Consider the following 15,684-nt stretch of genomic DNA (forward strand, 5'->3'; position numbering starts at 1 on the left):
TTTGTTTTGTTTTTGCTTTTAACAGTTATTTTAAAGCTAATGCCTTCCTAGTGCTGTCAATCACTATTTTGGACTTGAAGGATGTACAGATGGTTGGGAGAGTCATTGGTGAAAATGAAGCTGATCCATGGATTGCAGCATATAATTCTTAAAAATGGATGAAAACAACACATTTTACATTGGCAAAAGGTAAGTGAAATAAGACCATTACTTATATTTAAGTTAATGAATGAAGTAAAAGAGCTGAATGACAAATTTATAAAATTACAAAGTTATGCAACATAAACCATACCATAAATGGGAGAGTGTTGCAAAGAAATTATTGTCAAACATTGCTCAGCAAATGGGGATACCTTTAAGTGTTGTACAATATACATACTTCAATAATTAGATGGATACATTTTAGTTATAAATTAAAAAAAAATCTACTTAATGGAGTAGGAATGTGGTGGATATATTGCATGGTATGACAGATGTGAATACTATATATGTATAATGCATCTAAACTATATCACCCAGTGTATAAATCTAGTTGCAAAATGTTGGCACAGTCTGCTCTATCAATGGACAAGGATGTATGCATTATCTCTTGATGTGCACAAACTGTATTATCCTATGCTGTAAGCCATACTCTTTTTTTTATTATTTTTTTTTTAGTTTCCAATCCCTAGTGATCATCAAGTCTTCCTCCTGCCCACTCATGTGACTTGTTTGTTTCTCCAGATGGCAACAGCTGTATGATCTGTTTGTTCCTCCTAGTGGTGTAGGTTGAACTGTGGGGATGATGTCATCATCTTTCATGGGGGAATTCTTTTTCTTATGATCCTACCACATACTCCCTACATCTGAGAGAGTTGGCATGCATTGGGAATATGTGAGAGGCATGCCTCTCACTTCTGCAACAGTTATCCCTTCAGCAGCCCTGCCATGAAGACAAAGCACATTTGATGGTTATAGGACTCCACCAGGGATTCTACAGGTAGTCCACCACCTGGAATGCACCTCTTAACACTGCCTCCAGAATGAGGTGGGCAGCCTCCATCATATTATCCTTCTCTCCCCAGTCTGCTGTTCCAACATCTGAGCCACAAGTAGATCCTGGGTCCACCAGCTTACTGTTATGGGTTATTCCACTGTTCCATACAGTTGGAAAATGATTCATCCTCTTTGCTTCTCAAATTGTTGAAAATGCTTCAAGAGACAAGGTATGATGGTTTACTTTGATGTAAGCAAACTTTAAATTCCAATGTCCATTGTGAAAAATCTCATTCCAAGAGAGGTGTCCTAAAGTTGAATTATTTTAATTTCTGCATATTGCAAAGTTTGTGATGTCTCATAATTTCAAAAATGTAAAAAGGGGATACAGAGTAGAGAAACACAGAGGAGTTCATGCATGGCTATGCTTACGACTTCTTTTAAATTGCTTGATAAATTATTACCATGCTGTTTTTGCCACTTTTGGTGTTGTAACCATCAGCCCTCCTACCAGGATGCCACCATCCCGTATGGATGATAGATGGATGATAGATCTGGCTTCACCTCCCCAGACTGGGGCTGCTGATACTTAAAAGTGAATTCTAAATATTCTCATGCTGGGGAAGCTACATGGTAATCCTGCTGTGGCATAATTTTTGGCACTTCTCTTGTGATGTTTGATATACCCTAGCTTTCTTACTCCAACAGCTACCTGTCTCTCACAGAACATTAGTGGTGACAGTGATAATAGGACCAGTCCCAATGTCTGCTTTTACACTTGTGCTACCCCTGGGTAGAGTATGCATACTGCATGGCACATCCAAGCACATGACCTGGTGCCTCCCAGTGTGATCTTGTGACCTCTGGCAGGAGTCATCAACATCACTAGTCAGGCTAAGATGGATGAGCCATCATTAGTCACTGACTGCAGCCATCCCAGCACTCACATTGTTAATTATTCCTAGACTATAAGTGTTGAGGTCAGACTTTCCAAGATAGCTGTACACTCATTAACAGCTTAACTTCAGCTCTTCCAGAAAGAAAAAAGAAACTGAAAGACAAGGCCCAAGAACTCTGTCACTTTTAGTAAATTCAGTTACTGGCTACTAAGTACATTGCCTGGATGCTAGGAAAAGAAGAAACTAAGAAAGCCTGAAAGAAAATCAACTAGAAAAAGGTGAAGAGAAAATACTAACTGGGAGGAATCCTGCAGCTGTTCAGCAAAAAGCAGTTCAAGCTCCAGATTTGGTGCAAGACATGACTTCAAGTAATCTAGAGGAAAAAAAAGTCAAATGTGTTCAGAATTAATTAAAATAAACAAAACACTTAAGGAGTATATAACCTCATATAAAAAGGCTGGAAAATAAAATAAGCTTTAAACAAATATTTAGATGAGGTGCTAAAACTGCAAAAATCAGAGGTCAAAATGAAGAAAAGGCTGGCTGAAAATAAAACTAATCAAGAAGAGATATTTAAAAAAATGGTAGAATTAGAGGATAGAGTACATAAGGAAAATATGGGATTTTATGTTGCACCAGGGAAACTAGAAGGAACAGACTGTATTCATTTTATGAAGGCAAAAATAAGCAACTGGACTGATTTTCCACAGCAGAAACTGTTAATTGAAAGTGCACACCATGTGTATGCTCCAAATCTGACCATAAGAAATCAGCCAAGATCTGTATTAGTTAGTAAAGGCACACACTTACCAGCAGAAAGAGTTGATCCTGACTAAAAGGGCAAAGTGTTAAAGGTTAGAGACAGTGGGGTGTTTGTGGAAAATGATCATTCACTATAAATCAGGAGAAGAGAAACAAATTTATTCCAGCAATCAGGGAATGTTGAGAGGCAAGTGTGAGATTCAAGCTGCTGTATGCAGATTTCTTCAGAATATTTTTCCTGGAAGATCAAAGTAATTTTTTTATATAGAACAGGCTAAGAGGGGAATACAAAGGTTTGTCCAACAAAAAGTGAGCCATCAAGCAGAAGGGGATTCTGCCTTTCATTCATCTCACAATAAAACACAGGAAAGACTGTGCCAGTGAAACCTTTCCACTGTCCCAAAGGAAAATGCTTGAGACACAAAAAAAAACACAGGAGTTGTCTAGAAGAATTGGGAGTACATTGGAATTGAACCAGAATCTGGAATTGGGAGATGGAAATGAACAGGAAGAACACTAGCAACACAGAAATTAGTGAATAAATATGACACTGCCAAGTATCAATCAAATTTGTGAAATACGGCTATATCAGAAAAAGTGGAAAGAGTGGACTTTTGTTGACTTTGTTAAACTTGTGAGGAACTGAAAGGCATTTGCCTCACTTCATGTCATTAATGTTTGGAAGGACACTTAGGTTAGGGAAAGAGGAAGGAAAAAGGTAACTGTAAATAAAATATTTTTTTGTCCTTAACAGTATTTCTATGAAACTTTTTTATGATATAAATTGCATGTTATATAGTAAAGCATTTTAGTTGTTCTTGTATGTTTTAACAATATTAAAGTAAACATGCCATTTTCTCTTCTTTTTTAGTGTTAAGAAATGTAGGCATTACAATGCAAAAAGAGAAAAAAGGCTGGACAAATGCATATTTAAGTTAATAGGTTATAATCTTAAGTTGCTGAGATGGGGGATGTGGTCCAAAAGTACTTAGATCATAATATATGTAGAGCTGATATGTTTTCTTTTACTTTTGCATAGGTGAATGCCTGGAGTAAAACACTTGGCTAAATCTAATAACAAGTTTTAAGTGAAACAAGTAAATAAGAGAACACTGAATATAAAGAAGAAATTTCCTTTAGCGATAAATGTTTCAGCTTGTATTTAGAAGCCTGCAGCTGAGAACATCATGTTTTCCCTTATGTTTCCATGGAGACAAGCATATAATAGGGCAATAAAAAGCCAGAACACTTGTTTCTTTAAGGCTAAAAGTTAATGTTTTCTGAAAGCATGCACATTGTTTTTTAAATCTGAGAGGGGAGTAACGATAAAAAAAGAACAGACACCAATTACTGTTAGTAGAAGCACAGGCAATAACTTGCATCTTAGCATGGAAAACCTCAATTTTAGGTTAATTAAGGCCTGTGTTTGCAGCTATGTAGGATAAATGTTCCTATTAGGAGGGTTAAACTTCATTATTTGAAGTTGTACATAGTTCCATGTGTTTTTATTAAGTTAACAGCCTATAGTTTATTCTGGGGTGTGTTTAGTTGTAAAATGTGACATAGGTTTCAGTGATGATGATATTAAAAAACTGTATAAAGGATAAAACCAGCCAAATATCAGTGGGTGCATGTATCACAAAAGCTGGAAACAGACATTTGAAAAAAGCTGTTATATATAATAAGTGGGGACAATGACTTATTATCATAATGGCAACATTTTCTATATTATATTGGAACATGAATGGCCTCATGGGTATAAACAAAAAGAAGAGAATATTTAATTATATTAAGAAATGCGGAATGCAAATAGCAGTGCTACAGGAGCCACATCTTGAAATAACTGTGTATATGAATTTGATAAATAAATTATTTCAGGATGGATATTCAGTAGAATATCAGAGACAGTGGAAAACAGGAATATTTACATTAATTGTTAGAGGAGCTCCAGTACTGACAGAACAGGGAAAAAAGATAATAATGGCACATTTATGGTAGTAAGGGGCTACTGGCAAGGGATGAATATTATGTTGGCATGTATTTATATTCCACCTAAAAATGCTATTATTGAGCTTAAAAATATTTGGAGAAATAATCATCTTTCTGCATGGAATACTACTTATAGGTGGGGACTAAAATTTGATTTGTAACCATGAGGATGCATGTGGGTGCCCAGAAGGAAAATATAACAAAAGATGGTAGATTTCTGAAGAAGCTTATGAAAATATCTGGTGTGGAAGAAATGGGACCTGAATGGCAGGGGCAGAAGAGCTGAGGGGGTGGGGCTCTGGTTCATAGTACTGGCCCCAGGCACTAGTTGAACCAGTTAGAGCAGCTTACAATGTATTACAGAATAAGGGGAATTTCACAGAACAGGAAGAGTTACAATTGCAAAGTGCTAAAGAGAAAATAGGAAAGTACCTGAATTATATGCATGAGTTTAGAAAGATTGCTGTTTTTTTGATAATAACTCTGAAGCACAAAGTCTTTTGGCACAATGACTTAGGCAACAGAAAGTAGAAAGGGTTGTTGCCAAACCTAGGGAGCCTATAACAAGAAGAATAACCAGAGATCCAGCAGAGGTAGGGTTACCACATTTTTATGTGGCAAAAACCGGACCAAAGCCACACCTCCTTGCATTTCCTACAACCTTGCCTCTCTCCACCCATTTCCCCGCCCACCCCACCCACTCTCCTGCCCATTTTATGACATACATGCTTTTGTCATCTCAAAGTGGCATGCCTTCCTTTACCTTTTCTCTCTTGTATTAACACATCCCAGTTTTAAACACATCGTTTTAGCGATGTGTTTCAATTGAAAAGTATTTTGTGGCTGCTTTTTTTTTTTTACAAACTCTGGCATTCTGTTTGTACAGATAAACAGAATACCAAAGTTTGTATAGTGCTTTCTGGACTACTTGACCAACATTTTGATTTCTTTGTAGTCCACAAAAATACTGGATAGGTGGCAACAATCGTTTTAATACAGCTATTGGGAATTTTATGAAAAATTGTATAAAGCAGAGAAGTGAGGAAATCAAGAAAAAACACAAATGGAAATATTTATGGAAGACTTAAATATGCCAAGACTAGAGGTAGATTACAATCAACATTAACAGATAAGATATGAGGAATTGAGATGAAAATGGTGATGTATAACCAGACTTCAGGAACAAAAACATAGCTGGTTCAACCAGTTCCCTGGGCCAGTACTATGAACCAGAGCCCCACCTCTTCAGCTCTCCTGCCCCAGCCATTCAGTTCCCAGTTCTGTACCCTGCCTTCAATCCTCCTTTAACATATTTTATTAAAATAATATTTTTCTTCTTCTTTTAAACTGTCGCAAATAGTTGCTACAGTTTATACCTGACTTGCCCACAGTACTACAGTGCTCATGTTTTAGTTTAAAAAAAAGTATTTTTTCTTTTTTATACTGTAGCAAACTGCTCGCTACAAATCTAGCAAACAGTTGCAACAGTTTATACCTTGCCTGTATAGAGTGCTACAGTGCTGAAGTTTTATCTATTTTTTTTTTACTTTTAAAATATAACAGCTGCAGTTGCTACAGTTTAGACCACACTTGGAGTGCTATAGTGTTCTTGTTTGACCGCAAATGCAAAACCTGCTTTTAAAAGCTGGTATTGTACTAAAGAGTGATCAGGATTGGCTGATCATGCCGCCCAACATTTTGGGCCCAGGGCAGTTGCCCCTCTCACTGCACCCTAGATGTCTGTCTTTCTGTGTATGTATGTGTGTGTGTGTGTGTGTGTGTGTATACATATATATATATATATATATATATATATATATATATATATATATATATGGGTCCACTTTGTTTCATTGAAAACTCATTTCACTGAATTTGAATTCACCCTGACCAAATTGCTGAAAACTCAAATTACTGAAAACTCCTGTCACTGAATCTCATTTCACTAAAGTGAAGTACTGACACTGTGTAGAGTACTGTAAGGCAAGTAAAAGGTATATACTCTTTTCCACACTGTAGTGTGATCCCGGAGTTAGTATATATCATTAGGGGAGGTGTGGGGGGCACAGCCCACCACATTAGGGGATGTTGGGGTGTAGCCCCCCCCACTTAGTTTGGGTATATATTGTCTTCTGGAAAGAGTTAGTCATTGTTGTTGTAAGTATGCATGTCTATGGTTTAAAATGTATTGTTTTGAAGCTTTTGATGAAATATAATATAAAACTAAACTAGGTGGGGGGCCACACCCCTCACACTCCAATGTGGGGGCCTGTGCCCCCCACCCCCCTAACTATATATACTAACTCCAGGATGGCACAGTGGGGAAAAGGGCATATATCTTTTACTTGCCTTACAGTATTCTACACAGTGCCAGTAATTCACTTCAGTGAAATGAGTTTTCAGTAATTTGAGCTTTCAGTGATTTGGTCAGGGTGAATTAAAATTCAGTAAAATGAGCTTTTTTTTTTTTGCTGTATACTTGAAGAGCTGACGGGGTGGCGTGCTAGTTCATGGTACTGGCACAGGGCGCTAGTTGAGCCAGCTATGCTTTTGCTTTAGGTGTCTGAGCCACTAATTGAAATCTGGTTACCAGGCTCATAGTCAGCGTTTTATCCTTGTATGCCATAAGAGATGACTGTTGTTTTCTTTTTCTGTCTTTATGTTTGCTGTTTAGTGAATGATATTTTTGTATTAATTTTCTCAGTTCTTTCAGTCTTTTTTTCTAATTTTGTGTTTTCTTTTTTATTGTTTTATCAATAGTTTTTCTTCATTTCTTTTATATTTCTTTCTTTACAAATACATTTTAGGTCATTGTTTAGGGCTGTTGGTCAAAACTGTAAATATTTACAATTCTCAGTGTCCTAATAGGAATTATATACTGAACATTGCAGATATTTTCTGAACTTTGATAGTTGTTAAACATACATTGATGTGTTTTTGTACGGAGGTTTTTTTTCTGATTGCAGGGATGTGGCCTCCATATAGCTGCTGTTTATATGTACTGATACCAAAACTGATGAATCTTGGTATTTGTGGTATACTCCTGAGATTTTTACAACTTCAGAATAAGTATGTAAGTAGGGATCTATCTTACAACGTCGACAAGTCAAAACGCCGAAAACGAAATCACCGACACCACATAACCGACATTTCACAAACACGAAACCTCACATGCCCGACAAACCATAATCCCGACAAGCAACAAACAAAACAAATCCCCGGTCCAAAAAGCACACACACAACACAAGCACACCAAAATCCTTACAAACCAACACTAAACCTCACATACACAACTACCTACAACCTTAACCCAAACCCTAACCCTAAGGTCCGCCACTATCGCACACTCACCTAACTCCCTAACCCTAACTCACTTAACCCGCCCCTAACCCACAAACTATCACAGTCGCACACTTACCTAGCCTAACCCTAACTCACTTAACCCGCCCCTAACCCACAAACTATCACAGTCGCACACTTACCTAGCCCGCCTCTAACCCTAACTCACTTAACCCCCCTAACCCACAAACTATCACAGTCGCACACTTACCTAGCCGCTTCTAACCCTAACTCACTTAACCCGCCCCAACCCACAAACTATCACAGTCGCACACTACCGCATACATCCACAGCCTTTTCCCATGTCGATGTTCTCAGCGTCGGGGTTTTGATCCGTCGGTCTTCTCCGTTTTCGATCTTCTGGCGTCGGTGTTCTCGCTGTCGGCGTTCTGACTTGTCGACGTAGTCAGATAGAACCGTAAGTAGGTGCTATATAATAACGGACTATTTGGTTGTCCACCACTCTATAATACTTCTTTGTGTAAAAGTAGCAGAATGGCATACTATAAATAGAATCTCACAGATTGCTTCTATAGAACACAAAGTGAAGCTGTTCAGTCCCATTGACAAGTCATCCCAGAATTTAATAAATGCACATGATAGGGCTGCCACATAGAAAATACACTTCTTTTATAAGTGACTCATTTCAGACTATGGCTGGCTTGAGATACATTTTTACTGAAGCAGACATATAACTGCTGCTAGCAATCCAGGGCAAAAAGCCAGACTGAACATTGCAAATCAGACTTATGGCTAAAATTAGATTTCTGTAGACAGTAGCAAGTCACCCTTAGAGCAACAATAGTATTAGGGTTCATGGTCCTGGAGAGGCAGCAAATTGGTGCCTATCATACCCTTTTGGAGCACTAAATCTGCCATTTTAACACAAATAATGTTTAACCACATCCTTATTTTTCTAAGAGAATAATTTAAACAGTTATCTCTATACATTGGCAGCCCTCTTTCTATACTTGGTCTCCCCCTTTCCTCTGTACTTAGTCTTTTATAGACTTTTCAAATGGGCATTTTTTTGGTTTAAATCATTTGTAGTATTTTTTTTTACTCTGTTAACTGTATATGAAGTTAATTGGCCATTCATAGAATAATATTTATTTTTAGTTGTGTTGTAGTTATAAGTATTTCATTCAGGAATGCCCAATTCAGATGATTTTTCATATTTTCTTTCATCGGTCATTTTCAGCTGTGAATTTAGTGGATTGCTTTCAAATAAGTAGATATGTTTATGTGAATAAAACAAATTTTAAACCATTCATTCTTTCCAGAGTCTTCCAAAGCACATTCATCTAGGTGTCACAAAAAATCCCATGTATCTTTGACTTAATATCTTGAAAACTGTTTTTTTTTTCTCCATGCAATTCTACATCATTTTAAAAATTGCTTATATTTGTAATCATCTATTTTATTCTATAAACGTGTAACATATATCTTGGTCTCTACATTCTTGTATCATACACCCATTTTTTTATGAAAAATGGAAGGGCAGTACATAAGTTTATAGATTACACAATGTCACTTTTAACACAGGATAATTTGCTGAAGCCTATATATAGAGGGGGCTTAAAAATCACAGGCAAAGCATCTATAGACCTTTCTCCACAGTAATAGACAAACATTTTCATAAAGAAGCTTAAAAGCTGCAGTATGAGCTCTGTACTTGATCACCTGAGAAATGGTAGCAGTAAAGCTGTTTAACGATTCGCATTCTGTCATGCAGGACATGTCCTGCATTGCAACATGGAATCCCTTGCTAGTGACAGTCGGAAATTCTTGCATTTTGTTTCAGGTGGTTAGGTAACACAAGCAGTCCTCTAAAATACTGATGAAGCAGGATATTCTTTTCAGTCTTTCGGATGGAATAAACTTGTCAACTTCCCAGGGTAAAATCATTTTTGGGGTAATTTATTAGTGTCATTATCCACACGTGTTAAAATATATATATTGCAGTTCATCCATGCCCAAGGTATGTGAACAGTGGGATTGTTTCCACTGGATGCCAGAGATTTCATTTTACTACTTAAGATGGGCATTGCTGAGAAAAATACAAATGGTAAGTATGACTTTATCTTTACTTGGCTCTGAGTACATTTGTGCACTGAAGGCCAAGCTCCAAGGTGTTAACACCATTTGTAAACAATTTGCTCATAATTTCAAGACCCAAGCCATCTGTGTTGGGTAGGATGCAGTCTAAGCTAAAAATACTTGCCAAATCTTATGAGAGTCTATTAGCTGCTAGTAAGACATTAACAATATTCTCCTATATATTTAAGTATACATACTTTTACTATGGTCATAGCAATGGAAAATTGGCTTTTATACTTGCTCTAGTTCACAAAAATTAGGAAATGTACTGTACTTTCCAGTTCAGATCTTTAACAGCCCTTTATGAGAGTGTACCCACAACCAACTTTTCATATCTATGAAGAGGTAGAACCCATACAATAATTACAGTTATAAACTGTAATGGCTGTTATGAAGGTTATGTTTAATTTTGAAATCCTTTATAAGTAATTTGGTTCCTTCATGACCCAGAACTGCAGCATTGTGTCATTTATCCTCTTTATATTAGGCAATATTTTCAACAATCCACCTTAACAGGATAGACTTCCTAAATGTTGACTGTGATGTGATAGGAGTCTTTTTGAATAGCACAGAATTAACATACTGCCTTTATATGTTTTTAACCAAATGGAACCATTATTTATTGTTCATCAGACTGTTTGTTTACCTGTTTATTATGATGACTCTAATAATAAATGAAAGTATTTCTCCTTAGTGTGTACATACATAAAATTATGAAATCTTTCTTATCTTTTTCAGAACATTGGAAAGGTGTTAGACAGCCTTTGATTTACTTTGCTCTAAAATACTTAGATTATCCTATTTCAAAACAGAATACATCACGGCTGGCCAGATGTGATATATACATATATATATATATATATATATATATATATATATATATTTTTTTTTTTTGCAAAACTATTTGTAAGTATATTTGTTACACTGTATACTGTATACTTATTACTTTTTTGGAGCTTTTGCCCTTGGACCTCTGCTGAAATGCAAATGTGACTCCTTTCTTCAGTAGTAAACATCTTTTCTAGAAAAGGAAGAGGAGTAGTGATTATAAGGCCTTGTTTTAAAGGCATATCAATACTGTGATTTTGTAATGCAGCCATTTAGTCCAAAGTATGCACACTTACTCACCATTATATCAGATGCACTGTAACTTAGAAAGGACTTTTCTGGTGCAGGTGTTTAGCAGAGTGTTGTATATTACTTTACATCTATTCATCTTTTGTCGTGAAACAGCTGTTTAAGACACTTAATGATATATATATATATATATATATATATATATATATATATATATATATATATATATAAAAACAGGTTGTGGTAACTGTAATGTGTACAATACTGCTAACTATAAACCTACAAAAGCAACACACCAAAAGAAAGAAAAGTACAGTTAATATCATGTTTAATGTTTTCTTCTTAAAAGATGACAAGACTCTGTCAGAACAAGCAGCACTCATAATAATTTCCTTTACATAAGTCTCTGTACATATCACATGACAGACCTTCAATAATGTGAATTTGTCAGAATGGGCAAGCAGTAAAATTATTTTGGTGCTGTTCAGCAAAAGAATGAAATAATGACGTTTATATGTTCAGGTTCAGTATTACATTATTGGCATTTATTCTTTGATGAGAGTCTATGATGTTCTTCTGTTGAAAACTGTACTTTACATGTTCTTAAAAAGAAACATTTATATAAAACTGTGGTTCATGAAAATATTTATGAAGCACATACCCCATTTATAATACTGGACTCTGGCTAATATTTCAAAAGAATAGCTGTCTCCTTTTGAACTTGTGGCAGTGGATGAGATAGTTTTATATACTGTTTCTAATGGTAATACCATCAGCTAAAAGAATTACTGAATGCAGGTTGTTGCAAGGAGCAAAATTACATGTTTATGTAAATGAAAAGGGATGTACAGAAAGAAACATTCTTGACAGAAGGGATATCAGATTTATGTTGAGCTGAAGTATTAGGTCATGGTATTGTTATGCAAAATCACATGATGATAATAATAAGGATATGTATGGCACGACATAATTTACAATGAGAAATACTATTTAGCGTGTAACTTTTTTTGTTTGAATAAATCAGTTTTTTATTTCATTTTACCCAGTTCTAGGGGAAGGAAATAAAAATTGTTCAGAACTGCAGTTACCCATTTTAAGATCTGGTGATGCCACTGCAACATAAGCTCATTGGAAGTAGAGTTATTTTTGCTTTATTATTGCACATCCAATACCTACGATTAAAGATGAGCAGCGTTATAATAAAATAGTCACATTTGCAGTAAACTATAACAATAGAATACATCACTGCCTAGCCCACAGAGAATTAAACTGGTTAGAACTATCACATCGCTTATGTCTTTCTCAGCTAACTTCAATTATTTAGACTTCAATACAAGCCATCAAATTACCCAGCACTTAAAAACTTAATACAACATTACTCCTCTAGTAGAATTTTAGGTTCTAGAGAAAAATCACTAATCACTTTGACCAAATCATGTAATACTGTAGGTGTCTCTTGGTATCAAGTAGTGTAGCTAAACTATGAAATCACATCCAGTCATTCAGAATGCAAACTCATTTAAAGCACAACAAAAACTTCACCTATCAAATCAGTGGATCTGCTCCTGTACATCTCCAAGAAAATGCCATTGTTATCTTCAGTGTGCCATACTATGAAATGATTTCTCTTCATTCAGAATCCTATGCCCAACAACCAGTCATCATCAATATATGAATAGTTTCACTAGCATCTCCTAGCCATATATACCATTTTGTGACACTACTCATCCCCACTCTGTACTTCTAATATAACCTTGTAATAATGATATATATAATTATCTATGAGCCTGCTTTATGCCCAAACTCTTAACCAATTAGTAACATTTTCTCTACTACCTAGTTCCTTCCCTCATGTCCATTTATGTTGAATTTCTAAGCACTAATCACATAATCTCTTATCTATTTGACAAACCCTCTAATATACACCTTTCCAAATGATCAATGCTCAACATATGCTAATGCATAAGTATCTTTTATACTGTAATAGTTGCCATTATTTCATATGAGTGTAATCTAATTAACAAATGAACATGTAATAATTAATATATACAACAAAATCCCCCTTAGATCAACTTAGATATAGACAAATAAGGAACAACACAAAAAAATCCACAATGCTAGACAAAAAGAAATGTTTACTGTTACCTACAACAGAAGCATCAAAACAATCTGCAAAAGTTTTGGGAAGGCATAAACAAGCTCCTACACCCAGGACAATCCACTATTCTGACCCCCTTGCAAAAACTTCAGAGGATGTTGCCAATACCTTTAACAGTTTCTTTACAGAAACTATCCCGTCACTAGCTAGCCAGCTATCTCCCAGTCATCCCAATCTTAACAACACCACGCCTAATTCTCAAATTTCCTTTAACATTCATCCGATCCTTACATAACTTATCCGAGACTTAATCAAAAAATTAAAACCGACCACCCTTGCTGCTGACCTCCTCCCTGCAGAATATCTACAAAAAGCTGCAGATGCCATAGCTTACCCCATCACAATCCTGGTAAATAGAACTATATCTGAAGCCTGCATTCCCTCCATCTGGAAGATATCCCATGTTATTCCTGTCCATAAAGGTTGCAGCTCCACTGAACTATCAAATTACAGACCTATAACCATACTGTCACCACTGGCTAAAATTATGGAGAAGTAACAACTATTGGGCTTTCTGCTCCAGAACAACATCTTGGCTGACTCACAGCATGGATTTAGGCCATTCCACAGTACAACCAGCATCCTCCTCTCCTTCACAAAAGTTATTAATCAAAATCGAAACAACGATAAACTTTCTTCGGCCGTCTTTCTCGATCTCTCCAAAGTGTTTGACATGGTTAATCACCAACTTCTCATACACACATTAGAAACTATTCCAGTAGATACCCAGGCTACCCAATGGTTCCAGTCTTACCTGAGTGGTAGGCAGCAGGCTGTCCTATGGCAGAACAAGCTTTCTTCACTCCTGGCCATCACCCTTGGTGTTCCCCAGGGCTCCATATTAGGACCCCTTCTATTTTCCATCTTTATTAATGATCTACATACAGTCATCCCATCAGCAACCTGCATTCAATATGTGGTTGACTCCACAATGATTTGCTCAGCCACCTCCCCCAGTGAACTGCAAACTCTATCCCAAAATGTCTTTAACACTGTTGAACACTGGCTCTTAAATTGATGTCTCATATTAAACCCTAAAAAACCCAAGCTGCTGCTATTCTCCCCCTCTCGTAAAACCTCCCCACCTACCTTCACCATAACATCCAACAATGGCACCACCATTGCCCCAGATACCTCTACCAAACTACTAGGTGTTACAGTTGATAATAACCTCAAGTTTGATGTCCATATTAATCAGACTGTTAAAAAAGTCAACAAAAAAATTGGCTCTCTATTCAAAATTAAACGCTTCCTCACTCCTCATGCTAGGACAGTTTTGGACCACAGACACTTACTTTCCACCCTCCTATATGCCTTCCCACTTTTTACAAACCTGAGTAAGACCTCAACAAACCTTCATACTGTTACAATCATATAGCCAGATTTGCCATAGGATCAGCATATAGAAGTCACCACTGTCTGAACTTAAGCCTTCTAGATTGGCTTGAATTGCCTAGCCAACTATTAACTAATAGTTGCATGTAAAATTCTCTATCAACCCGAAAACACACTTGTACTTAACAAACCTTATCACCATTTACAGTAACCTCAAGGCACTCCACTTATCCAACAAATTACTTATTCAAACTCGCAAATCCATCAACTCAGCTGGAGATGTTCTGTATGCCAACTCTGTTGGCAAAGCATGGACCTCATTACCTGCCGAACTTACTTCAGAACCCTCTCAATCACAATTCAAAAAAAGCCTAAAGCAGTACCTTAAAATGCGATGGCTACGTCCTTACTCTTATCCTGATTAACTCTCATAATATAAACAAGTGCCGAAGAGGACTTTTGGCTACATCAATAATTCTTCCTATTAGAGGGACTCTTAACATGTCAAATCAATTGTAATATGTTAAATTCTATGTCTCATATCCTGTGAAATATATTTGTAACTGTTCTTTGCTTGTTTAAGATGTTTTTCTGTTTGTATGTCTGGACATGTATCCAGTCAGACTATCCCAGTCAACAAATGTAAAATAAATAAATTAATTAATATCTGTTCATGTTTGTTACTGAATGTCTGTTTAAAAATGTTTGTAATATATTGGAGCTTTTCTCCCTAGGCCTCTGCCGATTTTTTTTTTAACTAAACTCAGTTGGACAAACCTGGTAAACAAAAGTAAAATAAACAAATAAAATAAAATAGGTTCTGAAATACACTGAAGAGTGCCCAAGTAATCAAAGCAATCTGAGATGATACTCCAAGTGAAAAGGGCTACTCAGAGGGCAATATTTGATGATAACACATCTCTTGATAGTAAAATTAGATCATTTGGATAGCATTTTTGAGGTGGTCCTGTTGGCCACTTTTACTTCATCCATTTCTCCATGAGGAGTAAGTAGTTTACCTTTACTAGGGCATATTTTATTTGCTGGAAT

At 36.2% G+C, this 15,684-nt stretch overlaps 1 long non-coding RNA gene across 1 annotated transcript in view; it reads left to right on the forward strand.

The window, feature by feature from the left end:
- LOC122811512 overlaps positions 1-15,684 on the forward strand; it is a 518,443-nt gene that overhangs the window by 172,189 nt on the left and 330,570 nt on the right. Inside the window, exon 3 of the long non-coding RNA XR_006366262.1 lies at positions 26-189. This is a non-coding gene — a long non-coding RNA (uncharacterized LOC122811512). The remainder of the gene's footprint in view (positions 1-25; positions 190-15,684) is intronic.

Source organism: Protopterus annectens, chromosome 9.part0, assembly GCF_019279795.1.
Source record: "Protopterus annectens isolate FY-2018-M chromosome 9.part0, PAN1.0, whole genome shotgun sequence".
Classification (NCBI taxonomy): domain Eukaryota; kingdom Metazoa; phylum Chordata; order Ceratodontiformes; family Protopteridae; genus Protopterus; species Protopterus annectens.